Source organism: Chiloscyllium plagiosum, chromosome 2, assembly GCF_004010195.1.
Source record: "Chiloscyllium plagiosum isolate BGI_BamShark_2017 chromosome 2, ASM401019v2, whole genome shotgun sequence".
NCBI lineage: Eukaryota > Metazoa > Chordata > Chondrichthyes > Orectolobiformes > Hemiscylliidae > Chiloscyllium > Chiloscyllium plagiosum.
Window position 1 is genome coordinate 146,315,929 of NC_057711.1, and position 5,870 is coordinate 146,321,798.

Below are 5,870 nucleotides of genomic sequence, written 5' to 3' on the forward strand. Positions count from 1 at the left end.
ACCTTGGAGGATGGTCACCTGAAGGTCCGAGGCTGAATGTCCTGGACCACTGAAGTGTTCCCCAACTGGGAGGGAACCCTCCTGTCTGTTGATTGTTGTGCGGTGCCCATTCATCCGTTGTCGTAGCCTTTGCTCAGTTTCCCCAATGTACCATGCCTCCGAGCACCCTTGCCTTCAAAGTATAAGATAGACAATGTTGGCTGAGTCACATGAGTACCTGCTTTAATAATCTGTTTGTGACCCACAGAGTTGAATGCTTTCGCTAAATCGATGAATACTATAGCTAATTCTTGTTTTTTTTTCTTGGATCCTTTTATAATATTACTTAAAATCTTTATATTCTGGTCACACCCTGAGACTCCAGCAAGGAATCCCTTTTGACGTTTATTTAACTCTAAAACTTCTCTAAGTCTTTTAGCTATTATTTTAGTCAAAATCCTCAATAATATTGGTCCAATTATTATAGGTCTCCAGTTATCAATCTGTTTAATTCCTCAATATCATTTGTTTTGGGTATTAAAGTTGTTTTACTTGTTTTAAGGCAATCGGAGATATTTCCAGTTTTTATCCAGATAGAAAATAATCTTGGAAGTTTCTTATTGTCCACATTATAGATGGCTGTGAGTGTTTTCACGTCCATACCATCTGGCCCGCTGCAGTCTTTGGATTGATCGCCCTTAGGGCTTGATCTACCTCCTCCACAGTTATTGACTGGATTATGGATTGTCTTAGTTGCTTAACTGAACTTGTATACTTTGCAAATTTTGTTATATTGGCTTTATCATTTCAGACAGATAGTTTTTTGGAGAAGAACTCTTGGAGTTCTTTTTTTAAAGTGGACACATACTATTTACCAGTGCGCCCATTATTTCTCGTGCTAGATATTGTTGTTAATTTTAAATAGCATTTGCATTTCTCTAAATTTATTTTTCCTGTGAATATACCTTTTTCTTGCATTATTAATTGGGGAGCTATTATTCCTTCTTTTTTTTTCTAGATTTATCTTCCTTTTCTGATTCTTTTGTTTAGTATTTAGCATATGTGTAGTAATTTCTGCCATTATTTTAATATTTCCAATTCCACTATTTTGTTTACTCTTTACAATATTATCCTTTGTGAGATCCAATAGACCCAAGCTTTGTAGCACTGTAACTTCTTCACTGGACTGCACTCCTTGCTTATATTTAGTCTGATCATTTACTTTCTTATTTGTTTTTTGACTTCTCTTTATATTTCTTAAGGTGGTGTATTGTCATGCTTCCCTCGGCCTATTGGCAGTGGAAAGTTTTAAGGGGCAATTTTTGCATTGGAACATCTCATTTAATTCAATTTCTTTCTTTCCTTTGCATTTTGGATAATGACAGGCTACAGCATGGTAGCTACTCTCCCACTCGCATTTACTATACTTTGCCCTAACTGATTTTATACCTCCACAACCAGTTACACGTTTTCAAAAATGCCCGAATGTATTGAAAATACTTTGACAATAGTCACAGTTAAACTTATCTAAAGGATATTTTATAATTCAATTAAATTTAGTTTTGGTCTGTTCAGTTGAAGTTGTAACTAACTGCTTTGCTGGGATGATCACCTCTTTCTCGCTTCCAAGCTTTCGGTATTAGTTTAAAAGGCCCTTCAAAATTAGAATTGAAAAAGGTCTTAGTTTTTAAAAGAACAGGTCTGAGAGGGGCCCTCTCCTTAGACTGTACCAATTCTTTGACTAGATTCTCAACCTCATTTAAATTGAGTTCCCCGTGCTTGGTCTGAGGAACTCTATTGGGAGAATATTGGGAGAATACAGTTCTCTTCTGTCTGGGTGTAGATGGACGACTGAGTCACATTGTGGCCAATACATTTAGCACACGCAGCCACCACTAGCATGTGAGTGGAGCAGTTATTTTCCTCATTGTCCACCAAACTGGAAATGGGAAAGATTGGCGCGAGGGCCATTCTACCCCTTTTTCCTTGTGACTATCCTAAGATAAATGACCCCCGTGGGTCAACATCTATCTCATATTCCTTCTGCGGGCGTATTAGCCGGCCTGGATTGAGTAATGCTCGTGCAATGGCCCAAGAACAAGTTAAAACCATCCCAAGCTGAATAAAATCCAATCAACGGATAAAATCAGCATTAAAACAATTAAACCAGCCATAAACCGTCTAGTTGAGCTTCCTCTACCGGGTCGTTACCAGGGGAACCATATGGAGGTTCGACCGACTCTACAGGCGACAGAATATGTAAGAGCACTGTAGAGGTGACTATGCAAGCAAGCCTTTGGGAGACCCAACCAAATCAATTGTAGTCACATCAACCCCTCATTAGGGAATCATAGTTATTCCTGCTGTTACCCACGCATCATTGAATTTCTTTACTTTGACTTTCAGAGCACTGGGCAGAAATCACACCGCATCTTCACTGACCTGCCGCCTTGGCAATGCTTCGTTTTGATTAAACAGTCGGATTCCCCTAGTCCGCACTAGTTCTAAGTCAGCCGCTAGGCACTGGCCAAGGCCACCCGCTTACCATGTAAGGATGGTGGGCACCGCAGCTTGGGCGATCCACAGGAAGGGCCCAGCGCGCGTCCAGAGTCGCCACCAGCTCCCAGGAGGAGTGGCGACATGTCCAGCGGCGGCGTGTGCCCAGCCCCACTTCGCACTCCAGCCCGACCGACTGACCCAGCCCTTAGAGCCAATCCTTCTCCTGAAGTTACGGATCTGACTTGCCGACTTCCCTTACCTACATTGTTCTAACATGCCAGAGGCTGTTCACCTTGGAGACCTGCTGCGAATATGGGTATGGCCCGACGCGAGATTTACACCATCTCCCTGGATTTTCAAGGGCCAGCGAGAGCTCACTGAACGCCGCCGGAACCGCGACTTACCAAGGCATGGGCCCCTCTCTCGGGTCGAACCCATTCCAGTGTGCCCTGCCCTTCACAAAGATAGGAGAACTCTCCCCAGGGCTCTCACTGTCTTCTCCGGAATCGTTTGCATTACCGCACTGCACGCCGTGAGGCGCCCTTCTCTGCCACTCCAGATCTGGGGATCTGAACCTGACTCCCTTTCAATCAGCTGAGGGCAACGAAGACCAATGCCATGTCCCTCTGGAATGGCACTCGCCTATCTCTGAGGACTGACTAACCCATGTTCAACTGCTGTTCACATGGAACCTGGATCCTTTCTCCACTTTTGCCTTCCAAGTTCTCGTTTGAATATTTGCAACTACCACCAAGATCTGCACCTGCAGCGGCTCCAGCTGGGCCCACGCCCTAGGCTTCCATGCTCACCGCAGCAGTCCTCCTACTCGTCGCGACTTAGCCCCCGCGGGCTCTGCATTGCCAGCGACGGCCGGGTATGTGCCCGACGCTCCAGCGCCATCCATTTTCAGGGCTAGTTGATTCGGCAGGTGAGTTGTTACACACTCCTTAGTGGATTCCGACTTCCATGGCCACCATCCTGCTGTCTATATCAACCAACACCTTTTGTGGGGTCTGATGAGTGTCGGCATCGGGCGCCTTAACCCAGAGTTCCATTCATCCCGCAGCGCCAGTTCTGCTTACCAAAAGTGGGCCACTGGGCACTCACATTCCATGACCGGCTACACGCCAGCGAGTTGGGCTTCTTATTCATTTAAAGTTTGAGAATAGGTTGAGATCGTTTCAGCCCTAAGACCTCTAATCATTCGCTTTACCGGGTAAAACTGCATGTGGAACGAGCACCAGCTATCCTGAGGGAAACTTCGGAGGGAACCAGCTACTAGATGGTTCGATTAGTCTTTCGCCGCTATACCAAGGTCGGGCAACCGATTTGCACGTCAGGACGGCTACGGACCTCCACCAGAGTTTCCTCTGGCTTTGTCCCTGCCCAGGCATAGTTCACCATCTTTAGGATCCTAACACATGCGCTTGTGCTCCACCTCCCTGATGGTGCGGGTGATACGGGCCCGGGGTAGAAAGGTTCCATGTGAACAGCAGTTGAGCATGGGTCAGTCGGTCCTTAGTGATAGGCGAGTGCCATTCCGAAGGGACGGACGATGGCCTCCGTTGCCCTCAGCTGATCGAACGGGATTCAGGTTCAGATCCCACCTTGGTCGGCCCTTGCTGACTTTCACCTTCATTTCACCATCGGGTTTCGTGAACACCCTTTGACTCACGCACTCCTTGGTCCGTATTTCAAGACGGGTCGGAAGGGTGACCGACATCGCCGCAAGCCTCTGGACTCTGCTAGGCGTGGCTCGGCCCAACTCGGCAGCAGGACGTGGTTGGGGTGCACTGAGGACAGTTCACCTTGTTTGACAGTCCCACTGGGAGCACGGTGATCCCACTCGCACACCGCTGGGGGGGGCCATGGAGGGAGGGCGTGGCAGCGGTCGCTTCCCTCAACTCCGGGGCCACAGCAAAGGATGGTGCTGGGGGGGGCTATAACACTCGCCGCACGGATTGGCGATACATCTTCCAAAGCCACCGGCCTTCCCAGCCAACCTGAAGCTGGTCATGGCGCACCACCAGCAGAGGAAATGCGCCCGGCGACAGCCATCCCTGCGCGGGGAGCGGTCCCAGCAGAGGAGATCCACCAGACCCCGATGCAACTGGCCGGAGCTACCGAGTTGAATCCTCCAGGCGGACTGTGTGGACCCCTTAATGGTTACCTCTTAACGGTTTCACGCCCTCTTAAAGTCTCTCTTCAAAGTTCTTTTTAACTTTCCCTGATGGTACTTGTTGACTATTGGTCCCATGCCAGTATTTAGCCTTAGATGGAGTTTACCACATGCTTTGGGCTGCATTCACAAGCAACCCGACTCCAAGAAGGCACAGTCCCAACAAGCCGTGTGCCACCACCGGCCTCACACCGTCCTTGGGCTAGGCCTCGATCAGGAGGACCTGGGCATCTTGGCATCGTAAGAGAAAGGACTTCTATACGCCACATTTCCCATCAGATGAATCGGCGCTGGGCTCTTCCCTGTTCATTCACAGTTACTAAGGGAACCCTAGACCCAATGGTGGCTTTCTGGCGACTTGTCCACAGCTGACATTCAACCATCCGCCCAATGGTGAGGAGCCCAGGGTGGGGAGAGGATGGTGATGTGGCAGATGTGCCTTTACGACACAAAAGTATGCACCACGCCAGCCCCTCAGTGTCTCCAGGACCAAGGGCAGGCCCGAGTAGAAACATGCGGACTGAACAGGAGAGCCAAAGCCAGTGATCCATGTGGATGCGACCAGCGAAGTCACTGCGTTCGACGAATCCACACCCCTCAGGTAGGCACTCAGCACCAGCAGAGAAGACAGGATCAAACGCCCCACCGGTCACTCAAGGCCAAAGATGAACCACGAGACGGGTGGCGCCCTGCAGCTCCCAGACGCAGTCTGTGCCTCTCAACTCTCTCAATCAATCGATAATCAGTCAGGTCAGCGTGTCGAACCAGCAAGCTCCATGGCGAGGCCGATGGCGCACCAGCCCGGACCTCTGCAACTCCCTTCGCTCCTTCCACTACCGGCTAACCGAAAGACTAACCCGTGTGGACGTGCTGAGCGAAGACAGGCCCCAAGGCGGGGCTCAACACTTCGAGGCAGCAACGTGTCCCAACAACGAGGTGGTCAACATCACCATGTAATCCACCGACAGCCGTGCTGGGACTGGTGACAGCCGTGCTGGCCCCACTGCCACGACACAAATGGATGCCACGCCGAACCCCAGCGGGGGGGGGAGGGCGTCGAGCCTGTCGTATGGAATGTGCAGGGTGCGGGGAAGGCCAAGCGCTCTGATGCCGGAGGGGTCCGGAGTCTGAACTTCGGGGGACAAAGAGGATGGGTGCTCTGCGACTCCCCAGCCGTGTTTGCGAGCCAAGATGAGCATGATTGATTACCAAG